This window comes from Simochromis diagramma, unplaced genomic scaffold (assembly GCF_900408965.1).
Source record: "Simochromis diagramma unplaced genomic scaffold, fSimDia1.1 OVJJ01000545.1, whole genome shotgun sequence".
Classification (NCBI taxonomy): domain Eukaryota; kingdom Metazoa; phylum Chordata; class Actinopteri; order Cichliformes; family Cichlidae; genus Simochromis; species Simochromis diagramma.
The window spans coordinates 6,002,953-6,030,811 of NW_024387371.1; the positions used below are offsets into that span (position 1 = coordinate 6,002,953).

Here is a 27,859-nt window from a genome sequence, read left to right on the forward strand (position 1 = left end):
TGTCAGTATCTCTCTCTTCCCTCCTCTTTTTCTCATATGTGTGTGGGTGGAGGCAATGTTTGAAAGTGACAACGCAAGGAAACTAAAGACAAAAAGGAGGAAATACGGCACAGCAGCGTATTGCAGTATCACATCCCTTGTGTGCATTGTGCTATTATTTCCTGAAATATCAACCGAACACCCACCAGTCAGACAATATGCACGGAATTGCATCGTTGTTTTTTGCCAGACGCAATCCAAAAACTTAGTGCTGGTAGACGGCAAGCATTCAGCAACAGCGATAGGCCAGTGGGCTGATGGTGTGGCAGGGCCTGGCCCAGACGTAAGGAGAGCTGGCAGCAGGAGGGAGAAGAGAGTCACAAGGTTGCAACCCAGAGCAGTAGACTTGCTTGTCTCAGCAGAGTAAACATCACCCCTCGTCTGCACACAGTAATGACTAACAGAGGGGGACGTGCACAGAAATACTATCAGGACTACTGCCTTGTCCTGCTAGACCCCACACATGCCATTCCTATCATCTCCCAGCCTTTGCATTCTGAAAACAAGCAGAGTGCTACAAGTATTATTAAAGGTGCTGCATGTCTTTTTACCTTTGCTCTTGTTTGGTTAAGGAAACATGGTCATGCTCTATGAGCCGCCCATCTTACCCACAGGAAAGACAGATGGTAGAGAGTTTTGATGTAGTACTCTGGGTTGAGACAGTTGCATATATGTCGTACTGACCAGCGTGCACACTGATTTATCAGACTCCAATCAGGAGCAGTCAAACACAGCATAACAACAGGAAATTATGACTGATTGGGAGCATCTTGAGATCTGACCCCAAGTTGTTTGACTGATTTTCTTTTAATTGGTTGTCGTCTCCCACTTGACACCATCAAAGCTTCGCGCTGGAGGTGAGGCAAACGGAGTGGTTCTATAATAATACAGCAAGTATGATAAGACGCACTGCCTTAGAAACATTTTAAAATTTGATTGCAATCACAAACTAGTCACCAGATTATTGTCCTGATGCTAATGAAGAAATGACAAGATACTGTATGATTGCACCAGTGTTTCAGCTGAAACAGGTATCTGCCAATGTTTTTCACATTTCCCATACATTTATACCTTAGTCATCTAAATTGTGAGGATCTCTGAAATAACAATAAACTGTTCAAATGTCAGCAGTTAATTTATGGACTTTGTTGTGTGGTTATATTTTTTAATTGCCACACCTCTTTTAGTGGTGTGGTGCAAATTTTCTATATCGGAGCCATCTGCTGTCCTAATGTTTTTACTGTTTGCTACTTTCACTTTCAAGCTTTAACTTTACTGTGCCCAAAGGGAAATTTGTCTCAAAATGCACAGAGTCTCAAGCATATGATACATAAAACATAAAACAGGAATACATAAAACATATGACATCAATATGTAGACCATATGCTAAAATTGTCTCCCTTTCATTATTAAAAGTACAGAGTAGTTGGCCAGTCAAAAGGAAGAAACCAGCATTTAAAGAGCAAACGCTCTTTAAAGTACAAGGCTGTGAGCTGATCAAATTCAGTATTGTTACCAGTAAGTGTGAGCTAAAATTTGAACCTCCAACTCTAGGAGCATCCATCTAATGTGCTTCCAATTAAGAGCTTTCTTTGCACTCCTGCACATAGTGGAATATATAAACACAGACAAATTTCACTTGGGTTGCATTTTATTTATCCAGCACATTTTTACTGCAGAAACATTTGTTATATCCTTCTTAACAAAAGCAAGCTGTACTTTTTTTTTGTAGTAAGGGCACACTCGCTTGCGTAGCGGGGCATTTGTTTAGGAGATACATTTTGAGAGCTTTAGAATGTATCTTATTGCAATCGAAAGCCATAAAAAGTCCATTTGAAAGTTGTTTACAACTCAAAGGTTTATCAAAGCACAATCCTCTATGAGAATTAAGGTGTGTTTCAAGCCATTCGTGTGCGCTGGTTTTTATCATCCAGCTGCATGAAGGGTAGTGACTGGAAAAGGTTGAGGACATAGTTGTAATACAAAGGAGGGGCACAGCTCTGAAATTTGCATGGTGAGGAGAAGCTGATGCTGCCTGAGACTCAGTGAAGACAAGTGTTTGCTATGCCTAGTGATGTGCGAGACAGAGCTAGTGGAAGATTATTGTTAGCATACTGAGAAAAGATCATGAATTCCAATGATTCCCCAAAGCGCAGGCAGACAATTTACTGAGACTGTGCTTTTACCCCCTCTATCTATGTATGTCACTACAGAGTGCCGTCACCACAGATGATTTTAGGTTGAGGGGAGCTGATGGTGTCCCCCTGTGCACTGATTCAACATCTGATAATGAGGAGGAAATGCTATTGCAGTTAAAAACACAAGTAATGTTTGAGGAAGGAAATAAGAGACGGCAAAGCCTTGCTCACCATGCAACACGATGAAGAAAAGTAAAATACAGATGACGGTGAAAAATTCATCCTTTAGAGCCTGTTTAATATGTGTTAAGGCATAGCATGTGAGACCTCTTAGCTCCAGTAATTTCACTACATCAAAGGCATTCCTCCTCCCCAAGCTCGTGTAGTCCTAAGAAGGGCTCATCATATCCAATCATACATTCACCCAAGGATCTTGCGAAGAATACCTCCAACCCTGTAATTTTGATCATCAAAACTGGACTAATACATGTTAGTCAACACCAAAACAGAGTGTTGTGCTGTGACGTCGATTGCAGCTGGTAGTCCTTGTCCCTCGTTGACCTGTTTTGTTAACTCTACTGCTGTATTTCACTGCCTGATTAGATGTCACTCAATTAAAAGCACATTTCTGCAGGGAGAGCAGGCTCTCTAGTTGCCATGGATGCTGTTGGAAAGGTAGCAGAACTGCGTAATGTGTGTCCCAGAGCACCATAATGAAATATCCACTCTCTTAAAGCAGAAATACACAGACAAACCAAACTTTCACACCCAATCAATGAAAGTTGTGTGGCAGGCTTTTTTTCTGTTGAAAAATTAAAAAGGATGTGCCTAGTAAGTCACAGAGGACTCACCCATTTTATAGTCAGCTATGAGGAGCACGAGGATTAATAGACCTCTTCTAATATGCCTCGCATTGGTGGTCCCTGAACACCCTGATCAGGTAAGGCCCAGCGAAGCAAAGATCATTTATAAGTGGTTCATTATTTTACCTTCAGATTCCTCTGTCTGGCATTGATTTAATAAACACTGATGTATCTCCTTGTAGAAGAGAAGTGCCATTTTTCATTTCCCAGATTTGCTATCTTTGTTATCACAGTTATCTGTTGAGCGCTGGCATTTCAGCGGTAATACGCTCCCAATCTCAGCTGTGTGCGGGAAGTGGGAAATAGTGCAATTCTTCTAGGGCAGATATTCCTTTTAATGTTTACTGAAAGATTCTTTAAAAGAAAATATTGTCTTTTATCACTTCAACTCTGTGCCTGCACGTCCAGACTTGGCTTTGTAAATGAACAGTTTGTTTAATGAAGTTCCACTAAAGTGCTCTGATTATCTGTGAAAGGATTCAACAACGTGTGACATCAACAGTGAGGTACAATAATTAATGATCTATCAATGTGTTCTGATGATTAATGTATTTGTTTTTGCAGTTTGATGGACCCAAACTGTGTGAAATAGACAATGAGCTCCGCCATTGTGTATTCCCTGTGGTGGATGGAGGAAACAGCACTGAGGCACACTATAAAAAGCACAGAGAAGTGATGAAAGGGAAGGGAAATGCAGCCTCTTTATTATTAAGGTTAACTGTCAGTAAAGGCTCACACTCCTACCCTATCGTTTTTGTAACTGAGAAGCTTGTTGAGCTTGTTGTATTTTTTTTTTTTCTGCTCAAAGGATTCTCCTCTGAAGTGTTAAAAGCAGTTTGTGGTCAGATTAGGTGTGTATGGCTCGCACATCAAATCAGGATGAAAATGAAATGGAATGATCAATTTGCCCTGCATTAATCCCTCCTCTCCAGCTGCATCCTATTGATTTTCTTGTTCAGCTTCCCTGATAACAAGAATCATTTAAAGGTCACATTTTGATGTCTGTCAAAAAGAAAACATTCTTAATGCATTGTGAGTGGCCTTTGAGGCTTATGTTTGTCAGAAAGCACAGGCTGAATCTTGGCACCTCAGACAGATTATAGAGAAAACACAGCTAAATGGGCTAAGTTGCACTGGTTAAAGGTTTGTGAATGCGATACCGCTTATAAGTCAACTATGAAAGTTTTACGATCATTCTTAGAAGCAATCCTCTTCTTTAAAAGCAGGGTAATAATTATGATGTACTAAAATTATTCCCATCCACGTATACATTTATAATTCATCAGAGGATTGCAGACGGTGCAAAACTCACTGGTGATGCATTGCTTAAAATAGCTTGCTGGATGCTGTCCTGATGGACATAGGAAAACAGTAGTAATGAGAGGCCTATGTTGAGCTGTGTGTTTACTTTACTTTACTTTTATCTTAGGTAGCATAGATAGGTTGATGTTGGTTCTAGTCTTGTTTTCTTTCTGTTTTGAAAATCAGTGTTAACCCCCGGTGCAAGATGGTACACATTCACTACTGTATGATACAATAACTGTTCAGAGACAGGCACCCCTCCTGATTTTCACAAACATCCAGTGCTGACCTTTACTTGCTCCAGCTCCAGGATATAGAGCCATGCATCATGGACCCCTGCCTCGGGCACTTAGGATTCTGGGAGGGGGATGTCTTCAGGGAGAGTTTGATCAAACGGAAAGCACGCGCAGTTATCAAAGCAGCTGCACTTTTTGTTTGTACAGTCTTATATAAATGCTAGCAACTGCAGTCAGTTAATTTACACGAAATAAAACTGCAGCAAAAAATGTTTTAAAATATTTTACTCCTACCCAAATAAAATGTTATATGTTTTATTCTCTGTTATAAAAATTAAATCGTATTCCTGTAATTTCTCAGGGGTGGCCACAAGCCTTGTACAAATTTTGATTACCATAAGCATGGGCGCAATTCTGGTGCAATGGAAAAGAAAAAGAGGATTAAGCTGAAATAATCCATTAATACGAAACATATTAGCAGGTTGTAGAGGGGTATTTTCAGCAGGTGCGGTCGGCGCGGGCTTCAGTAATGGCTAATCACATCAACTTTTCTCACCTTCATTAAAACCAGCAGACAGTTTAATGGGCGGGGAGGAACGTCTAGACTGGCTTCTCTGAAGAGAAGCAGGCTTTCTCTGGAGGCACCGGCTCTCTACTTCAAAATACAAACATGAATGTAAAAGAACCAAAAATAACTTCTTTTCATCAGTTTACAGGAAAATTTTAACTGTTGCAAATGAGTTACTGTTATTATAGTGGATGATAATTTTATGTACAAGTGCTTTGTTTAGTGGCACAGTAGGTTTTGTATGTTCTATTAGATGGTGTGCTCAGGAGACTTTAAAACATTGACTCTGCGCTGCATGTAACATTTATTTTTATTAATTCAACAAAAGAAAATCAGAGAATTGACAATTTGGATTAAACTGATAATTGTCTGGTAAAGTCAACAGAAACACTTTGGTTTCAAATGATTTAAATCGAGAAACGTGACCGCGGCGCACACTGCACAGGCTGCAGCAGCCGGAAGGATTGGCATTTATATCCAGACAAAACAACTAATAATCAATTAACAAAACAGTGAGCAATTAATCTTCTTTTCTGATTAATTGATGCACACTGTTTGAGCCTGCCTTGCGACAGACAGGCGACCTGTCCAGGGTTTATCCCTCCTCTTGTCCTATGACAGTTGCAATATGCTCCACACCCACCCACCCAACCCCAAACCTGACTTGCAGAAGTGGAGGAAAATGGATGGATGGAATGAAAATATGAACAAACTCAGTGTCCATGAATTGCATCTTTACAATAATAAAAACGACATTTTATTGAGCTTTTACATTTCTACTGGATAAAATAAATAATATTCAAAGCAAAGCAAAGCAGAATGAACACGAAACGGCAGAGGTGATATGATGTGAATATTTGTTCCCTCTAAAGCCTCTAAAATTGATGTTAGCGCTCAAGCAGTTGTGATGGTATGAAAAAGAAAAAAGTTTATTCTGTGCCAAAAAAAAAATCTTTTAGTTTCCTCACAGTTTAAGGAACTCAGCAATAGAACGAAGATGTGAGTATATGACGCGTGCCACGTGTGTAGTTGTGTGTTGTACCTCTGAGCCCATGCTGATTTTTGTATCCTACAGGGGCCCCAAATAGAGGTTGAGGAGAGCTGACTGGGTTTAGGAGAAGAGGAGCAGAGAGCCCTTCCACTCAACGCCTGGGTCAATATAAAACCTCATTACTGGGGTGTCATAGAAAATTTGTGCACTTTCTGCTCCATCTAGCAGCAATTTTGCTGGATAAGCACTGCTCTCGTTTGGCCCGTTTTAAGCATTTTCACTAAAAAAAGGCTTGCAAACAGGAAGCCATCGCTTCCCCACAGGGGCCCTGGCAGTCCATATCCCCCAGTGCTGCCTGTGCTCTTATATATATGTGGTGTTTTTATATATGTGTGTGTGTGCACGCCCGCTCCTATATGCATACATTATATAGACAGTCATTTTATGACTTTTCCCTACCGATACAGTGTAGTATGGTGGCAGTGCGGGTACAGAGCGTGAAGGGTATGGATTCCACATTTCCATCTTAAGTTGTTTTGTTAGTTTGTTGTTAGTTGGACCTCAATCTGTTGTTAAGACAGCCTTGTGCTTTTTCCCTTACTCTAAAGCTTGATGTTTTCCTGCTTTTTTCCTGTCGTGTGTTATGGGAACCATACATTTTAACCACTTTGTCTCTCATCTCCTCCCTGGTGTGAAAAAGAACATATCAAAGGAAAAATTACAGTTTCTTTTATTTCCACGGAGAAGCCGATGGGGTCAAGGAAAGGTATTCATATGTTGTTTGAATGTTTATTTTCTCATCTGTGCAAAATTGAATTTCATGAAAGCAAACAGAATGACACGTTTATAAATATGGATGCCTGAATTCGAGACAAGCCTCTCAGCCAGTGCCACACTGGCCCCATTGCTTTATGGTGGGACATTGTAATTTCTGAAAGTGGAGAGGAAAAAAAGAATGAATCAAAGGAAAATGATAAAGGATAGAAGTACCATTTGGCCATCCCTAAAGTGTTGTTCCTTTTTCTATTCTTTTTTTCCGTTTGTATACGAGCAGAGACAGTGTCTGGACAAAATGCACACAACAAAGATCCTGAATAAAACATGATCTGATAAAAGCCAAACATGCAGAAAATACTGGAAAGGTCAGAAAGAACCAAGGCCGTAATTATGGCAGGAGTATTTGCCAGGAATGCGCTAATTAAACCACAGAAAAATCTCCAGTCTCGACCTCCCCCCCTCACCCTACACCTCCACAGTAGGCCCACATATTAATCATTTGGAGGGGGGTTGTTGGTGCTGCTATACTAACGTAGTGTACTTTAAAACAAACACAAATACAATACACAGACACTCTCATAACAGACCTATTATACTTGAGACCAAACAAGAAGTAGGGCAAGAGGAAGATCTAGATTGGTTCACGCAGTGTAAAGCTGGACTGAGCTGAAGGTTGAGTAGCTTCCTGCTGAAATAAGGACTGGTACCAATCAGCGTCTCTAATTGAAGTAGGGTGGGAGGCCTTTTTTAACACTGGGGACTCTTGGCTCAGAGTAAAGGAAACAAAGATAATGGAGGTGGGCTGTGTTGTTGCGAGTATCTTAGGCAGCACCACACAGGTTAAAGCTAAGACTGGATCATGTTGTTTCCCACCTGCAGAGTTCCCTGTTAGTGCGTGTGTGTGTACATCTGTGTGTGTGCAGGACTGACTGCATCATGCTGTTCACCTCCAGTGGCGTGTCTGTAGGTGTCTTTCTCGTTAATGCCGGATGACTGGTGATAATCCAAGTGTTACCCCCTCTACTTTTGAGTTTACAATAGGTTACCACATACTGCCTGTGGGGAGAAGGGGGGGGGGAGCAAACAAACGTTTGAGTATCTTAAAAATTACCGAATATCAAACCACAATACACAGGTTTTATTTTAACGTTTTGCTCATCACGTAGAAAGAATATGAATTTTGTTATTGTATTCATTCGTGCGACAGAGCTCTAGTTGCCTCTCTCTCTCAGCTGCTCCTTACAGTCTGGTATGGGGGGAAATGTTTAACAGGCCCCTGTGATCCAGATGGCTAACTGTACACGACCTCCAGCACTGAATGATAAATGGCAAAAAAGCGCATTTCATCCATTGCCCAGCTTACTTCTCGACTGCACACTGATATTCCTGCCGAAAGTGTGGCGAAAAGCACAGTTGGATGTATGGATGTGGGCTGCACAGGAGAGGGTTTGATATAGAATAATTCCATTTCTACAGCTATTCTGCTGACAGAAGCTACTTCAACTTTTGTGTTCCCAGGTAAGGGGTTCAAGTCGAAACTACCAGCTGATCAAACAAAATGCTGTCGAGGAAGATTAGAGCCTTCTGTAATATTCTGATTGTGAGCTTATGGGAAGCTTTGGCTACATTTTGTCCTTCTACCGGAGAAGAAGAATTGGCAACTGTAAGGGTCTGTTTTCTGGTTGTTCTGAGGAACAGGTGTGTTCCCTCAACACATCAGTGCGATAAGCATTGTTCAAGGAATTTCTAATGTTAATTGTGTGTTATACCACACCCTGTGGGGTGCTCTATAAAAGCAAGCCATCCAGTGAATTAGATTGTACGTATTACAACACAGCCTGAATGCAGTATCTGAGGATTGTGCTGTGTTTTTTGTTGTGTTCTGTTGTGTTGGGCTCTCCAGTTGCCTGTTCTGGGAGTGGAGACCTGGGGCTCACTGAGCCACATAACGGCCCCTGTCAGAGGAGGCCTGCTGGCTGGCTGGAGTAGCCATAGAGAGTATGTGGCCTTCACAGTTAATCATAACGCCAACTCACTCTTGCCTGATTGTACTGGCGGCTCCAGGGATCTGCCATAATTGGATCCTTGTAAGTGGGATGGAGGAGCTAAACAACCAGATTGCTGTTTGTTTATACCTTTTCATATATTAGTAACGTGCCGAGACTTCTCAAGCAGTCTGGGACTTGTCTCGCTGCTTGCCGCTCTAATTAGTAATTCATTCTTAACATATGCCTCAATTGTGGCCCTATCCAGCTATTTGTGATTAACTCCACTTTAATTAGAGTTGCTCATGCAGACTTTGGCTCTGCGTGGATGTATAGTGGGCACTTAAAAACCACCAGCATGGGTTCATGTGGCAAAAAAGGTGCTGTTGATGGGTAGGCAGCGTTGTTAGAGCTAGAAATTTAAAATAGCATATGGTGCCAACGCCTGGGGGGAAAAAAGGTGGGGAAATAGTGTGGGGATAGTAGAGATATGTATCGTAAAGAACACAGAAACAAGAAACAAACAAATAAATCAATCAAATGAATGAAAGGTGAAATACATAAATATCTTTACATTGTTGCCACCGGCAAGCTTTCCAAAGCAATGTATTATAGCTATTGTTGAAGGCTGTGAAGGTGGCAGGTAGCGGAGTGTGATACAACTGGGATTATGCTTGATTTCAATGCATGAAAATACAAACATGGTATGAAATTGTCACTTCCAGGCCACTGGCTCTGTCTTGAATTGCATGATTTATTAACTTATACATTACACATACCAGTTCTTAAATATCAAAGCTTGATATGAATCTGTGATGGATTTTATTGTGCGCTGTGATCCCTCGACAGGCTGGAAAGACACACACTGAATTTCATCTAACGGTTTCTCACCTCTCTAATACTTGTCACCGCCCACTGGTTTAACAGCCTAACTTAATTAACTAGGATTACATATTTCTTTTATCAGTTTCTTTGCAGTAATTAAGTGACACATTTGTCAGACAGCCCCTAAGACACCTTGGGGAGCGTGTGTGTAATGAGCGTATATGTACATTTTCGTGATATCTCAAATGGCAAACACGAAGCTGCCCTACTGATATTATATAAATTTGCAAAAATAAATCAAAAAACGGTTAACACATTGGAACACTTCAATACCAAAAGCCAGTAATTAAAAGGCGACAGCTTTGCAGATTAACTGCGGAATTGGGTTTGTGGGGAAACTCATGCAGCGAAGGGGGCATTTAGTCACATGGCCCCGAGTTCCCCCACAGATAAAGCTCATTTTCTCTAGCAGTGGGGTAGAAAGAGTGGAGAACACAGCCCATTTGGTTTTGGCCTCACATGGGGCCCACAGGGGTAGCCAGCATTTTATTTAAGGTCACCAGGAATAAATGGAATTCAGACTGTGTCTGGCAGGTTGCAGTGGACAGGGCCCAGACTGGGGCCTTCCACCTCTGCTGCCCCCAGGCGCCCTCTCCATCTCTTCTCGCAGGAGAGCGCAGTCCTTTTCCTGCCTTCCATTTCACTGTCTGTAGCCCCAGCTAAATACCTCACAACTCTCCTACTTCTAATACCAGCACTGTGTCAGAGGGTAATAGCATGTTAAAATCCCCCTCAGGTTGTTCAAAAGGGCGAATGCAGAAAAAAGGATCCCAGTAGAAAAGCTCTTAATTCCATTTAGCTCAATAATGAGAAACAAAGAGAAGGGGAGGCATGGGGAGGGCCTGCATTGTTGGGCCTGCAGTGTGTAACACATGAAACACAGACACCCCATGGTAGACCACATGAGATGATCCTCTGTGGGGCGACACTATACTAGAGCCACTCTGTAATAAAACTCACAATACACTGTCAGGGGAATGAGTGGCCATCACAGTTTAAGGGCTTTTCTCTCAGGTGGAGGCAACAAAAAGCTGCAGAGATGGATCTGGCTGCCAGTCAAGCTTTGTATCAGTGACTGTGCTTTTGAGGAAATATGAGAGGCTGGACTGCTGTCCCATCACAGCATGATTCAGAGTGAGAGGGATTGGAGCTCATGCTGAAGCCAAGCTGCTCTGCAGAGCTGTGACTATTTGAGTGGGCCATGTGTTGTGCTGAGATGGGGGAGGGCCCTGCTTGCTCTACCTTCAGACCGAGGCATACTGTACAAGTGCTAAACAGGGACTAACAGCGTTTTCCATATCTGTCAAGTGCTCTGCCTAATCACTTCTCACCATTTCCAACTTGTTATCTCCTAATATCTTATAAATGTCTGAAATGTGTGAAAAGAAAAAGCTTAGTATGCATTTCAGGAGCATATGGACTATAATTGGTATACAGTGTGTAGCGAATCCCTTGCAAGCTGTTTCAGCGCATTAAAAAAATCGGAGCTAAACACAGAAGAATAATCTCTTTTTAATAACTGGTTATTTGTGAATTATATTAGTATTTATTATTATTATTTCCATTATAATATCATTAAAAACACACACAGAATGATTTCTAAGGTGGTTCATTTTTACTTTTGTTAACTTGGCTTATGATGAAAAGATAAGTAAGTAAAGTTTTTGAACCTGGTCTGTACACACGTTAATGCCGCTACCTAATTGTCACTTTCTGTGTGAAGTTTTTTTCCAGCTGCTTTTTTCCTGTTTGCTCAATGGGTTTTAAAAGAAACAGTAACTTCATCCCTCTATCCAGTCATCTTCTATTGCTTATATTGGTCTGAGTCATGGGGGCAGCATTCTCTGGAGAGATGTCCAGAACTCTCTCTACCCAGTCACCAGCTCCGCCGGAGGACAACGAGGCATTCCCAAGTCAGCCAAGAGATATAACCTCTCCAGCCTGTCCTGCCTCTGCCTCAGGACCTCTTCCCAGTGTGACATGTCCGAAATACCTCACCTAGGAGGCGTCCAAGAGGCATCCTAATTAGATGCCCAAGCCACCTCAATTGGCTCCTTTTAGTGGCTGTACTCAGAGACCCTCCCGAATGGCCAAACTCCTTTTTCAGTTTTCTCCGTGAATTAACACTCCTCTATGAATTGCCACCTTATGGTTTGTGGAGAACTTTGCTTCTCCCTGTGATTTCAGGAGCTATGGTCAATTTGATCCTGGTAGAGTCTCCCGAGACAAATTGGTTCTTGGTGAGGGACCAGACACAGAGTGATGGAAAAAAAGAACAGGGGGTCGGTTTGGCGAGCCCTGCCCTGGAGCCAGGCCTAGGGAGGGGCTCGAGGGAGTCTGCCTGGTGGCTACACCTTAGGCCATGTCTGAAGAAGCAATCTAGGCCCAAACCCCCGTATAGGGTCCAGGATTATGTGACTGGGGCATCTATTGTAGGTGCAGGTCCTATTGGTCAAATCCTACAGCTACTGAAACTAGCTATTGGGAGAAAAAGTAAATCAATAAAGAATTACACCAACATTTTGATTATTAGTATAGATCATAAATAAATGTAGAAAGTGGAAAGGCTTTTTTTAAGTAAGAAAAAACAACTTCTGGTTTGCATTTTGAATATCATCCATTAATCTTTGACATGAAGATTTTAAATTTTTGACCCTTTTTTCTTTCAAAATTCCTTCAAATACACAATGTTTGAGATTTTGCATGCATTACTTTTTTCAAATTCCTGTAAAAAAGGGGCAGAGATTTGAAATGAGATTCAAAACTGGGCTTTGACAAGGCCATTCCACACCCCCCCCCCCACTTCTCCTTTTTGAGTCATTCCTTGGTGAATTTGCAAGTATGAATGTGATCATGATTCGTTGAAAGATCCACTTTCATATCAGCTTCAAATTTTAGACAGATGGCCTAATATTATCTTCAAGCACACTTTGATATGATGCTGATTCATAGTAGAATCAATGACTGCAAGCTGCTCGATCCCTGAGGCAGAGAAGCAGCCCCAGACCATAACATTCCTATTACGGGGCTTCACAGCTGCTGTGAGGTTCTTCTCCTAAAAAGCTTTCTTTGCTCGGCTCTAAACATGTCCACTGTTACTGTGGTCAAATAACTCTAGTTTTGATTTATCTGGCCAGAGCACATTATTCCAAAAGCCCTGATCTTTGCCTTTGTGTTCACTGTCAAACTGTGTTTTTGTTCTAATGTTCTTTTTGGACCAAAAAACCCAAACTTTTTTTCCTAGCAGTCCTCCCTTGCAGGTCAAATTTGTCAAATCTCTTTCTGATTATAGATAAATGCACTTTGACACCAAACGTTGCAACAGCTTGGGGTGTTTAGACTTATTTTTTTCTGGATGAATTTGATGGTGCATCATGTCCAGTAACAGTAATAGGTACTTTTCCTTTCAGTGGCATGATTTGTTTAAAATCATTGCATATTTGAAATTCTTTCCCTTTTTATCCATATCCACATTTTTTGGGAGGAGGGGGTGGCCATAAAGAATCCTTTAAAACTTGCTATTATAGCACCAGATTGTTCAAGAAGACAGGAGCCAGGTTTAAATGAAACAGGTTTCACCTGTGACTTCTCAAAGGGTTTACAGTCATTGTTTGAACTGATTTAAAGGTTTTGGATTTGAAGGTGTGTTACATTTAGGGGTAGTTGTTACAAGCACTTATCTGTTTATTTATTAATGCTATCAAATATACTGTACAAGTGTTTATATGTAAACTCTGTTTCTAAGATGAAATGTTTCTTTTTAAAAAAAGATATGCCCAAAAAGACAATTTGAACTAGTCTTTTAATGTGATTATGAGGAAAAACTATTGTAGACTAATAAGGAGGTTCCTCTTATGTTCCTCTAAAAAATACTTAAATCAGCCATAAATATCGCATTTCCATCTGTGACCTGACAGCTGCTTTATTTGTGATATTATTCTCTTTTATAATGAAATATATAGCAGTTAAACTTGTAGTCGATCCTCTGGCATTTAGAGGATCTGACTAAATCTTACAAACATATTTATCTCTCACTCCTATTCGCTGCTGCTTATTTCATCTTTGTTGTTACGGTTACACCCACTTCAACTCTGGCAAACAATGGCAATGTTACCTCAGTCACATTTTGAAAATGCAAAATAGAGATATTTAGCTGGTGCTGATAGGCATAATTACCATTTTGTGAACTTGGTTGGCAAGTGCTTGAATTTAATAGATGTTAATTGTATGTGGAAAATTCCCTTACTCCAGCTTTAAACCTGTTGCGTTTTCAGCAAAGATGTGTCAATTTGCCAGGTCATAGAGGACCTATAATTAATGACACAATACAACTGCCTTGACTCCCATGTTGTGTCGTCCTATGTTTGGTAGATTTTTGTAAATAAAGCTAAGAGTCTAACAGTGTTCATCCTAAAAGGACGTGACAACCCACAAAGTGTGAGAATATAGTCAACGCTTCATTTGAATGGTAAAACAATGAAAAACCTGCCATGCACTTATGCTCATGGGCAAATGCATTTGTACAGCAGTGGCCTGGAAATGATCCATAGTATTGAAATGTCTTTTGAGAAAGTCCAATATAAGGGAGATGCAGTATTGTTGTCTATTGCTGTACCTAATCTTAGTACATGAAAGTATTTTAAAAATAATATTTTTTTTCATGTACTATTCAAGTAAAGTATATGATAATTACCGAGAGCCTTTATGCTCCGTCATGGGTCATATTTACAGCCTTTGTACATCAAAGGTGATGAGTACTGTACAATACCCAAAAGGTCTTAGCACAGCCTTTGATACTGGTGGTGTATGGTTCAGAGCGAAAAAAGTATGCTTAAGGATATAACTAATTATTTTTTATTCATGTCTTTTTTTCAGACTGATTATTTTTTGATGAATCAATTAAACATTTAGTCCACTTTTAACCCATTTCCCAAACTGGAGGGCATAGAGTGTCTCCAGGGAGGTATGGATGACCAAAGAATGTTGAATTGACTTAAACGAATGTGATGCATGTGATAGAATAAAGTGTTCTAGTGCTGCCACCAGTGCCTTGGTAATAACCTTTCTCTCTTTCTTTTTTAAAATGTCAATATAACGTTACATTTTTCATCTCTCGGGATGAAAAATAAGTCCAGTTTTCAGGGAATGGAGGCAAGAACAACTACTGAAGGGAGGAATTAATTAAAAGTTTTGCTAATCACTGTTTTACTTTAAGAAATGTCATTTAAGACAAAAAATAATACCTATCTCAGACTTCAACATCCTATCAAATGTTCATAACCTAAAGCTGTTCTGTATGTAACGATAAGAAAAGAAATTCCTTGTTTAAGAGAAGCTGCACCCAGAAAATGTTAGGCATTTTTCACCCACTGCTGTAGAAAGCTTTAAAATGTGTATTTTAACATTATTAGTAAGATGTTCGCTGTTGCTAATCTGTATATCGACCAATTGATTACTATAATAATCCTTTCAGCGCTATTGTGTATACTTTGGTACCTATACCTATCTAGCCCACACCACAATGCAAAATATTCAGCCTCATTTTTTTCCAAACATATGCATGGAAATTAGGTAGGAATGTGATTATGCAGATTGGGAGAAGAGCCATGGGTACCAAATGTCAGATGTCAGGTATGCATTTTCAGACCCTTGTGGGATGGAGATGATTATCATGGTAATTATTCAGCATTTGAACAATCCGTTTTCTGTGCGAAACACTGGGAAGCACATCTGCCCAGGGACCTGATGTTGGTGTTTGTCTGCTACCATAAACAAGAGTGTGTTAGTCAAAGATATAGGAGGAGACAGGAAGGCGAAGCGGGGTAAAGTGATGAAGAGAGTGCGGTGTCTGCAATTCAACTGAGCTAAACTTGGTTGAGGGTAAAAGAGTTGCTGTTCCTTGTGCCCAATTCCCTCCCCTTTCTCTTAGCTCCTATCCTCAGCTCCTTTTAGCATTAAAGAGATTGGGCTGGAAGTGGAGCAGATATCAGTCATCTTTATCTCCCAGCTGGGGGAGGGCTGGCTTGGACCCAGGTTTTCCTCTCTTTATGGTTTCTTCCCCTCTTTTTGTTTTCCCACCACGTCCTGTGCATCATTTTATACACTGTATATTCTGAGGCCAGTCTTGTGGTTTAATATGCATGATAAATTTTACTCCTGTGTTCATACCCATTATCCGTTGGACTGAACGCCCCGTTCCCAGACTCTGCCGTGCTGACAGGGAAATGTCATGCTATAGATGGCCTCCCCCATCCCGCTAGTCATTAACCCTGTGACTGGAAAGTGACCCCCAACACCTACACACCAACAGACACACACACGCAAACTACTTCAGGGCTTTGTTGTCGCTCTTTGATGTCCCTGTCAGTTCTGATGTACTCTGCTGAGCACACGGACATAGCTCAGTTCCCTTATGGCTTCCTACTCGCACAACACACGCCATACAATGCGCTTGTACTCTGAACAGACATCCATTAACTGCCAAAGGCATTGGTTAATATAATAGATAATGGACTTTACCTTGTTTTGTAAAGTGATCTGTCATGCAGTATTTAACCTCGCAAAGTTTTGTGCTCGAGAAGCTTAGGAAGAAATACATTTAATGGCTGTACTAAGACACAGCTGCGTAATATTTTCTGCTGATGTAATAGTGCAAGATTCAAATTGCATACACGTTCATCCTTCCTTGTTGAGGCCACTTGACTTGTTCTAATGATTAGGGGCAGCTTTGGCTTGAAAACTCAGTGTTCCATATCTGTGGCACTATAACCTTGACCTTCAGGTCTCCAGTACAAGGCAGACACAGAAGGAGAAGGCGGAGATGAAGAGGATACAAGGAACAGACAGCTTAAAAGGGGGTTGAGTGAGTGCACGGAGACAGGCCGGACACCTATTGGCTCCAGATGCATTTTGTGCCGAGTACTAGCTGAAAGATACAGAAATTTCCACCATGAATTGTTAATTAGGGTCGACCCAGGACAAGTCAAGCATGTAAACAGTCCAACTGGCCTTCTAACAAGCTTGACTCTTAATTTACATTCTTCCCCATTTTCTCTGGCTTCCATTATACATGAAATGCCTTATGAAAAAGTTATAAATGCATGAATGCATCCGGGAAATGGCAAACAGATTAATGACTGACAATCTTGTATATACTGTATTTAGGAAGGCTGCTGAACTATACTGCTAGTGGCGCTATTTTATCTGTAGTTAGCTGTGAGGACTCTAGAACTTTATTATGCTGTACTGTTAATATTGGCAGCGACAACAGTGCAACATAGAGATGAAACTGCGTCTTGAAGAGACAGCTGTCATTGGGCAAGAGACGGGTGCACCCTGGTTGCCAGTCGATAGCAGGGCTAAAACAATTTCTTGCCTTGTTTGTGATTTTACTGAATATATATTTGAATGCGTTATTGGAAAATCCAGTGTCATCATCATTGCTACAGGTGTATTAACTAGCCATTTGGTCTGAAGTCTTCTCTGACCCTCAGGTGCTGTTTACTGAAGTCTGCAAGTTTGGATTTAGGATGGTAGATGTTGAGCTAGTAGCCCGATAGTGCCTATGGTTTTAAGTAATTTCTGTTTTGCTGACTGTGCATGAGGAGAATGAAAGACACTTTCTAATGTATTAACTTCAAGGGGCTTTGCATCAAATCTTTTTGTGACAGCAACATTTCATTCCAGCTGCTTCCCTCTGCTTTATCTAATTTCTTTTGTTTTGGTGTAAATAAGGAATTTTTGTGAAAATTAAATTACCGGGGCCACTGGAGATTCTGCAAACACAGATGTATCGAGTGTGCATCTCCCTCTCCCACAGTCTCAAAAGTGGATAGCCAGTGAAGTTTTTAATTTATTCAATCAAAACTTTGCTACTTCTGTTAATCATGCAGAGTGGGCTGGAAGGCCCAGATCAGCGCATACGGGCACATCCTGAAATACACAAGCCTTATTTATTGAGGTTTGTGTTTTTGTATTCTGGAGTTGTGTAATGCATTCAAATAAGGGTGCAACAAGCCAAAGTCACAGTAAGTTGCTGAGGGAGTATGTCAAGCATTGTGGCAATGTTTTTATTCCTGTCTCCTTCCCTCTTCACTGCTCACCCTGCCATCAATAGATCTCATTCAGCTGAGGCTTTTCTTTCAGCCTGTGTTGGATTGTGGCAACAACTGCCTCTTGACGGAGGAGAAAGGATGGCTTGTCAAGGTCAGAACTGTGCGCTAATTAGCGTTCACCACTGAACTGCTGGGTTGACTCCCGCGCCCTTCACCCCTGAGGCCTCGTGGCATTATGTGTCTGTATGAGTGTTGTGTTTTCTATCATGTTTCCCCCTGCCCTTTCTCATCCATTGTAAAGGCTGGACATCTGAGACTCCCTATACAACATATACGTACTCTGTCATGCCCCTCATTGACTCAGATGGGGCAGTCATATAACAGACAGAGGGAAAAGAGAGGTAGATGAGGGGGTGAGTTGGAGGGTGGTACTGAGCATTAGCATCCCACTGGGCTTTGTGTGCTTGTTATAGCCTGAGATCACACAGACAGGAGAGGGCAAACGAGAGAAGGTGAGCAAGAGAGCTAGAGAACGTTTTCACAATTGCCGTAGCAGGCAATGAGAATCCAGATGATACCAACACAAACAGGAGGGATTGCTGAATAATGATGGCAACAGAGAATGCAGTGGCCAAAGTTCAGCCGTATCTTAAGGGATAATTTTAGGCCCTTCACATGGGAACAGCAATTTCCTCCAGCTCTGTGCCTAAGCAATACTACTGTGAAATCATTAGACTAATTCATCATCCTTGACTTCTTCATGTTTTCTGGTACACTATTGGGGGGAAAATGGTTGTTCTAATTGCAAGCCTTAGAAAGCAAATGTATGCTCTGAGTCCTCCTCATTGCTTCTTCCCCACTCTACTCAGAACAGTTTCAGAATTAGTCGTGAGCAGCTGTTACTGAATAATACACTGTCTTTGACAGCCACGGGATTCATTCTGATTGTCAAATGATCAGAATGTTTGTATTGCACAGTAACTTTAAATATTTTCCTCTATACCCCTCTTATTGAGATCTTACTGCATAGCGTATGTAGCCCTACAACACATTAAAATGAGTGATTTGCACTACATAACATTTGGCTAAAGATATTGATCCCATTTTGCATAAACATTATGCTTGGCAGGAAGATTTTTGCTTTATCATATTTTGTTGCTTTTTTTAATCCCTCCTACGTAGACTTGTATTGTTGTTTTTAAATGTGGCTGATATGTATTCCATCTATGTAACGCTTTGCTAGGCATAGTGAAGGAGATATGTTAACAAGTTTGCTCTCTAAGCAGCATCCATATGGATGCCTCTGCCCTGCTCCAGTCACTGTAGTGGTAACTCACAGGCCGATGAAACACATGCATGGCGCTCGCCTCCATTAATTTTTGTTTATTATGTATTTATGCTCTAAGCCCGAGATTTGCTGTGATCAAATGCATCTGTTTCGGCATGGATCAGTGGATAACTTTGGCACACCACCATCTCCATCACATCCTGCTTTCCATCTACACCTCTCCTCTGTTTCTGCTTTGCAAGCTCTCTCTCGTTTCCCCTTTTCCTCCACGCTCTCTCATCTTTCCCATTTCTCTTCCTACATTTCTTTTCTTTTTAGCCCCTAAAGTATTTGAGCCTGCATACCATGCAAAGCACTACTGTTTCTCTGAAAATAAGATCAGTTCACTTAATGGTCAAAGGGCATTTTCAGCTTTATTAACCAAATCCAGAGACTTAAATAAGCAGGTCTTGCAAGGGACAAAGCGCATTCTTCTCTCTTACTATTTCACATACTACTTGTGAGAAGAGCCCTTATTTATATCTAGAAATTCCCTCTCCTTTGAACTCAAATTAACTCACTGGCTGTATATGCTATGCAAACACAGAGGCTCAAAGATAAGGGCTAATTGTTAAAATTGTCATTATAACTATTTGTTAGGATATATATTTAAAAAAAAAAAACATGCACATGAAAAACCCCCAATATGATAAAATATATTCAGGGAGCAATGTGTGAATATTTTTTCTAAAGAATAACTTAATAGTTTTTTTTCCTTGGGATACTAATGTTTGTATCTTTGTAAAATTCTAGTGAAACTGGGGGAAAACTGTAGCATTTATTTCATTTTAAAATCTTCTTCTTCTTCTGTTAACTAACTACTGCATTAGTTACAAGGAAATATGTCCTGAGCATTTGCTGTCTACCGAATGGATTTGAGATTCAGTCTAGCATGAAAATCCCATCAGCTTCTTAGCTTGATGTAAGAGAGACATTTCTAACTCATTATGTCCTAATGCCATCTCTTTAATACTCTCAGTGCATTCTAGTAAAAGAAAGGTTTGTCCTCTCAGCACTTCTTCCATGAAAAACTACCTGTAAGTGTCTATGAACAGTTTCAGGTATTTTTTGTAGGACTCTGTAAACACATAATCCAGGCAGAATGACTGTTGAGTACAATAGTGAGTTATAGTGTCATATAATATGGTATACATGTATTGAGACACAGTGTTGTATAGAAAAGTTTGGAAAACAGTGAAAAGAATTTTAAAAAAAAATCAAACATATATCAATCGTTTTACTCAATGATACATTTAATTCATAAATTTAAAGTAACGAATCCACATTCACTTGCTGGGCTTTAATTGATTCTTTCAGAGTGGAAAAGGGCGAGAATTGTCATTAGAACCTGTCATGTGATGAAATGCCAAACTTTGATATATTCTTTGACTCTCAACTGAGTGAGGATTTAAAAAAGGACCTAACTGCCTACAAAGAATAAGGAAATATCAAAAGAAATATCAAAGCATATCCAGTGTGCAATTCTAGTGTTTGAAATGTCATTAAAAATAGAAGTTGTTGTGGAAATCAAGATAAAATCTGGAAGGTCGAGAAAACTTTCAGATAAAACTGCTGGAAGGCTGAACTGATGTACTTCACACTGCAGAAAGGATCTGTGCATAGATCCTTTGTGCAGTGTTGCTTGCACACAAACGGTTTACATCACATATGTGCAAAATGTGACCCAAGAACTTGAACTGGCCCCCAGACCATCTTAATCAAGGCCCTGATGACCAAAATATGACTATTGTTAGGTCTATAGTGAAACTGGATTTCAACAGAAGCTCAAAATTAAGCTCGTTTGGGCAAATAAACTTTTTACGTGAACACTTTTTGCTCCAACAGTAAATAAATAATAAGAATAAATAGAAAGAAAGAAATTAACAATAGGCTTCACGTGGATTTAGTACGAAATGTTTACCTAAAAAAACTGAAAAAAACAAGAATCCGCTCTTACCTGTTACGTCTGCCAAAATTGATGTGATTCAGTGCTGTACGCATTGTGTTTCAGTTCAGTTTGGCCCTTCAAATAATTTAGACAGTACGGTCCTCTGAGAAAAACCATTGCACAGCCCTGGTCGACATAGAAGAATCATCACCTCATCACAGAAGTAAATTGCTGTGAACAGATGAAGTCAAGATTGAGCTCTCTGGCCACAATCACCAGAGGTATATTTGGAGGAGAAAAGTAGCAGCAACACCTTGTCAACTATTGGGGTTATGTTGCTGCCAGCGGCACAGGAAACACGACAGAAGACATGTAAAATACCGGATGAAAAGGCGTGCGGTCAGGCAAGAAACTGAAACTGAAAAGAGCTTTTACAAGAGGTCAGCGATCCTTAAAAGCATGCCTTAAAATCCACCATGAACTGCTTTTAAAAAGCTAAACCTTTTTAAAAGGCCCTCACGGTCCCCTGGCTTGATCTTAAATATGCCGTGAATGCTACACTGCCTTAAAAATATCAGAACTTGAAAGTGAGCTGCAAATAAGAGTTTGTGAAAATTACAAAATCAATAACAGAAAGACTAGACACAAATCTGCACAGAAAAATAATTTGTAAAATGTGATATCTTGGTGTGTGCGTTTCTTTTCTTCAGAAATCATAAAAGAATGTTGCTACTGTTTGTTGTGTGTAATCGTTTTATTTGGAAGATGTTCTTCTGCTTGTATAAATTAGCGTAAATCTTAACTGTAGGAACACACAATACAGATACAACATCTTAGTTTAAGAAGGAAAGATAAAGTTTGTCTCTGCTTAGGGAAGCAGCTACTTAACCAAACTCTTTTAGTACAGTCAGCGATTGTGTGGTGCTTGAGCTCCACATGTCCTTTTAATCTCTTTGTTAGGTGAGGATGAAACTCCGATCACTTCTGCCCTGCTCATTATTTCAAACAGTTGCTTAAAGGTCTTTTTAGGTTCAGATAATGTGTTTTCTGTAAAGCATACTCAAGTAAGCTTGTCACATTATTAGCAAGGAATTAACTTGTTTTTCACAGAGAGTGTAAACGGTCAAACCTCTTAGTAAACAGAGGAACATTTGTATTTTTCCGCTGATATGTAAAGCTTTTAAAGAAAGTTAAGCTATGTGAAAGTTGAGTTTTAATCAAAAAGACGTACTTCTGTTCAGCCACTATCCTATGCTCCTCAGCTTTCCATAATCATCTGTCTTGAGGCTCCAGTATATGGCATGCATTTGTTTTATTCCGCTAGCGTATGACATCATTAATTGACTTAGGATACTGAATAGAATGGCTGAAAAATTGAACCCCAGTAGAAGACATTTGTTTTGAATTGATGATGAGAGCCTGGCCTGCTGTTTAAACAGCCTCGCAGGCTTTGGGCAGGTGGAGGAAGAAAGCTCTTATCCGTCTTCATCGTAATATCAAGGTCATGGATGGGTAGCTGAGCTAATCTCCTTCTTCTCATATCTCTTACGGAGCGAAAGAGCTGGCAGGCCTGCCGTGTATTAAGCCCTCTCCAGCCCAAGACAGAATACGATGTTCCACACAGGGAAATATGATAAACTACATTGAAACGAAATTCAGGAATGCGGAGGTCCCAGCATTCGTAAGTGATATACTGTACACATCTACACCCAGACAGCTGCTAAATCAAATAGGAGATAATCTATGCATATTCAAATTCTGTGCCAAACTATATAATCTTCGGCATCTGCTTCATTATGCATGGAAGACACCATTTTGAGCGTATATTTCCACCCAAACATTATAGCTGTGTAAGTGTACATGACTGTTAAATATTGTGCCAGCTCTATTCGGGGTCTTGATCAAAGCACAAAGCTTGTACGTGTGAGCCTAATAATGATAGACTCGTGTTGACAGATGAGATGGGCTAAAGGCTCTGAAGTACTGTATCTGAAAGAGAATTGGCTCCTCCTCTCCCACAAATAGATTTGCCCTGCACAATGTTTTATCCCCATTGTTCATTAGACTTCAGAAGGAATAATTAACAAGGCTTTAAAACACAGCTTTTATGGATCACCTGCTGTCCCCCCAATATCATTTTTGTGATTGCGCAGCAGAATACAGCAAGAGGCATTGATGCTAGCGTCTGGCACCCAAATGCCTTGCAGGATCAGTAACTCTCCAATTAAAGCAATATCTCTCAGTCTTGTGCCTGGCGCAGGAGCACTGAACTCGCCACGGGATTCGCCCATAGACAACCACCAAACTTTTTGATTACAAGACCGTGGCCTCGAGATAAGAATGAACTGGCTAAATGCAGTAATGCAACATGCAGATACATGGTGTTTTATGAAGCTGAACTGTATTGTATAATGGTACAGCAAGAACATGGCAGACTAATGGGCGACAAGGACATTGTTCATTTAAAAGTAAGAAAGGGGAAACCGGAATATTCTTTCATTTTAAAGTTTGAGATTAGGGCTAAGAATATTATCCCTTATCACAGAGTGAAGCTGCAGAGAGCATTGTCTCCTTTCAGCAGCACCCCGTTTTACATGAATCACCGTGCCTTCTCAAAATGCACAAATATATTTGTCATGTCTGGGGCCGCCAAATCATCAGGTAAATATTATCATCCAACAAGCAAACAAACAGTCTTTTGTGTGGTAGATAAAGGTGAGGCGTGCGGCGAGGTTAATGGGACCGGCCTATTAGCATTGTCACTCAGTCTGCCAGGTCTGACAGTGTAGCTCAGTCTGAGGGCCTCTCCTCCCCACGTCCACCTGCTTATCACCCAGATAAATTAACTCCGGCAGACTGGAGAGGCAGGTGGAGCGAAGGGGTGGGGGTACAGATCCTCACCTATCACAAGACAGGAACACCAGGCACAGATCGGCGCTCTGTTGACTCTAGTTAATAGCGTGGGGTCCGCGGTGTGTGTCAGATTTTTAGGGGTCCATGAGATTGACGTGTGGGGCAGCAGAGTAAACACTTGATAATTAAACACAACCGCATGTTTGTCAGAGGTGATGACAATGCCCACCGACACCCCCTCGTCCTCACTCGATCCTCCCAACTTTGTACGAAGCAACAGTTCTGTTCAGCTCAGCAGGAGTTCCTCAGACCTTAATGATAAAATGATAAATATGCCATTTGTCATTGCCTTCCAAAGGATCGGCATGAAATGTTTATTTGATGCTTGTCATTGCCCAGTGTTTCACAACTCCCTCTCCTATGGTTAAGATTTGGTTAGATTTTAGCAGATGCAGTTGTTTGACTATGGTAAAAAAAAAAACTATGTAATAATGGACACGATTTAAAAAGAAAACTGACAGACGCAGACAAGATTTTTGTCTGTTGTTATAAAATATATGTATATAAACTCCAGTAGTTGAATAGAGACCAACTTTATCATCACACCACACCTGTGGCCTTCATCAGGTTGATCTGACAATAACACTGTTCTTCCCGCCTTAGACATCGCTGGAATTTTAATCTCTCGTAACCTTCTCTGTGCAACTTAGAAGTACACGAAATTGTGCCTGAAATCCTTTTTCTGGCTTTTTAAGAATGACAGACTATGAGAGACAACAGCAATCATTTTTCATAGTCATTTTTAAACAGCACCCAGAGGTTACATGTCAGGAAAACCTACACATGGCCTTTTTTAATTAAGTTAGACATTGTATGAAATGTGCTGGTTGAGTTGAGTTGCTAGTTTTCTTGCTAAGAATGAAAAGAGTGAATTGATACCAATACAAAGTCTGTACTGTTGATATGGAGCTGTTAGCAGCACCTTTTACATACTTCAAAAGTCAGGATGCGTAGATGTTTTCATGGAAAAACAAAAGACTGAAGATTATAAATATGTGATGAAATCTATGGATTTGTGTTGCAATAAATGACCGCTGCTCTATCTGGAGACTTTTCACACCCCACAGGGCAGGATGGAGACGTGTTTTTTTGTGGAGTCTTTGCTGGAAACATGGATTGTTAATTCAAGACTTCAGAGAGACTTTAAGAAGAAACTGTGTCAATTGGAAAGCATACAGTTGGCTTTATTGGGCCTGGTTTGCCTTGTGGGTGCTCTCTGTTTAATTGAACACTCATTAGAGAGTACACTGTTATACCCTCACAGTTTATAGTGACATTCCCCCCAAATGTAACGTAATTAGGTTTAGGCAAATGGTGGGCTGAATGGATCGAGATCTGTGCTATAACTGTATCCAGTTTATTCTCTCACTGGCTGGTCATAAAAGAAATAATTTTGGGTAAAGTGTGTGACACTGGCTGGCACCCAGAGCATATGACTGGAACAGGAAGATTACAGGCACGGCTAAAAAGGATCAGTAATTGAATTCCAGAGATCCTGACGCACATTACACCAGACCAAGAGACAAGAGAAAGCTTTTTTGCTCGATGAGGGAAACTGGAGGGTAGAGAGAGGTGAGTCCTCTCAATACACAGCCCCTCCCCCTGTTAGTGCCACTCAGCAATGCTGGAGCCATTGCTGTGTTAACAGTTTCTGTTCTCACGGGACAGGAGAGTCCTAACTGTCGCCCACCTCCAGTTGGCTGAGAATGGTGAAAACCACTCCACTGTGTCTACTTTATATTGGTGGTTAGACGACGCAGCTCTGCCAAGGATTGTCTTTTCTGCTGCTGAACATTTAATGCAACCAAACTATCCATGAAAGACAAGCCAAAGGCCTTTATTAAACTGCCTGCAAATCTGCAAGAAGGAAAATCCATCACAGTGTCCAAGGGTAACAAATTGTTAAGTAATAGCTGGAAAATATTAGAATATCAGTATGTGCATCAACGTTTTGCTGCACAGAAAATTGCAAGCTTGTTATTGAGTGTTGAAATAGTTTGAAACGTAAGACATGCTGCTGTATAGCAAGAAAACATTCCTACTGAGCCCTGCATTGCAACACATTTGCAACAAAAGCCAGACAGTTAATTTCTCGCGTTTTCTTGGTTTTCTTTGTAGTCAAATGTTTCCCAGACTTCATGAAAGACCTGGCAGTTTAAATATTTTGCATGTGTAGACACAATGCAATTATTGATTGTTGAAAGACCAGTGAATGCTTTAGTACAACAGCAACAACAATTTTAGAAAAAACTTGAGTTTTTAATTGTCTTACTAATTGAAATCAAATTGAAGAGCTGTTACATTAACTAGCGTATTGAATAGTTTTCCATCACATCTGTATTTATTTTTCTGTTTTGTTTACACCACCAAAATAACACCACAATGATTTAGTTCAAATTGAACAGCGGTATGCATAAATAAGACTCCTGTAGACATCAAACATGCTTCAAGTCACACTCGTGACAAATCCTCCAAATGTAGGTATCACGGGAAAGAAATTTCACAGGTGTCTAACATCTCTCTGAATAAAAGAAGCCACAAACCCTTCTGCAATTTCGAGTTCTTGTGTAGTAATTGGAGCAAAGTGGGGGGAAGGGGAAAATCAGGAGGAGAGGTTTAAAATAGGTATAACAATTGTGGAAAAAAGAAGGAGATTGAATCTGTTAATAGAGGGTGTTGCTGAATCTCACTTGGTACCCTGGGTCTCATTAGGCCTCAACTGATGCTGCCGCAGCCCTGTTAATTGGCCGAAGCCAAAGAAATCACGTAAAGAGCAAACTGTGCTGCTTTTTCCTTTGATAGACCAAGACAAAAAAAAAAAAACTAATACCAGTGCAGAGAAATGGAAACAGATAAACAGGCAGAAAATGTGATAATTTGGTGGTAAATGGTGCTATCAAACCACTGACCTAGTAATTTACAAGCTCACAACAGCCCAGCCACCTTCCGTCTTGCAGCATAACTAAACATGACTGGTGCTGAGGAAAAAAAGTTCCTCTGCCCTCCTTCTAAAGTTTTCTAAGAGTGAGGAAGCTCATAGTGTGGATATTGAGGTGGGTGAGTGTGGTGCAGGTTGTGGGGTGCTTGAACTCTCTGTGGTGCAGGCAGTAACAGTCTTTACATTCAAGAGGGAGAAGATCAAAGAGTGCAAGTTTAAAGGGAGGAGGGGCAGTTTTAGAGTCTCTCCTCTGTTTGGGAGGCATCCAGGTATCTGTGGTGTGTATTGATGTGGAGCACCTTCGCGAGACACACTTTCCCATCCTTATTTCCTCTTGTCCTGTTGAAGCTAAACGGGCTGTGCTTCAAAAACACTGCTTTATCAAACACACCACTTAAATTGTCTCTCCCTTTTTTCTGTGCAGCCTCTCTTTTCTTCTGATAAATATTATGTGTCTTTCTGGCTGAAGCACTGCAGAGGAGCCTTCAGAGAGTGACTGGTTAAAAGTAATCCCAGAGAGAGGTTGAAAAAAGAAAAGATGCTGGTTAGCATTTCTTCAGAGATGCGGCACAGAATCATGAACAGAAGTCAGATGCTATTTCAGCATGCATTGTGTGCTTTTCCCACAGTGTTTCTTTGTCTGACCCACAGGGTCTAATAAGAGATGAAGTTCTTTCAAGCTGCTCTACAAATGACTTTGCTTTGCTGTTCCACCTGTGTCCTCCTCTGGCCTGCAAAATAATCAAATCAAGAAGTGGTTTGTCATTCAGATCAACAGAATGTGTGAAGCATAGAGAGGCCTGTCTGTGAAAAGGGGAGAGCTCCCTCTAGAAAATACATTGTGTTTTCAAAAGCTTGTACAATGTTTACTCCAGCTGAACAGCTACATGCTCGCTAGAATATGACACTGATGTTTAACTGTGCATATTATTTTATTAGCTATCCCTCTCCATAT

General features: G+C 40.6%; 1 protein-coding gene across 12 annotated transcripts in view; it reads left to right on the top strand.

Moving 5' to 3' along the window:
* camta1a (calmodulin binding transcription activator 1a) overlaps positions 1-27,859 on the top strand; it is a 277,539-nt gene that overhangs the window by 47,398 nt on the left and 202,282 nt on the right. The gene's annotated exons all lie outside the window — the stretch shown is intronic.